Below are 208 nucleotides of genomic sequence, written 5' to 3' on the forward strand. Positions count from 1 at the left end.
AGACAGAGCTTTATGCTGTTACCCTGAGTAGACTGCTGTGACATCAAAGCTCACAGCAACCTCCAACTCCTGGCCTCAAGTGATTCTCCTGCCTCCGCCTCCCAAGTAGCTGGGACTACAGGCACCCGCCACAACACCTGGCTATTTTTTGGTTGCAGCCATCGTTGTTGTTTGGCAGATCCAGGCTGGATTCAAACCTACCAGCTCA

This window comes from Otolemur garnettii, unplaced genomic scaffold, assembly GCF_000181295.1.
Source record: "Otolemur garnettii isolate 467f Iridium unplaced genomic scaffold, OtoGar3 scaffold00115, whole genome shotgun sequence".
Lineage (NCBI taxonomy): Eukaryota > Metazoa > Chordata > Mammalia > Primates > Galagidae > Otolemur > Otolemur garnettii.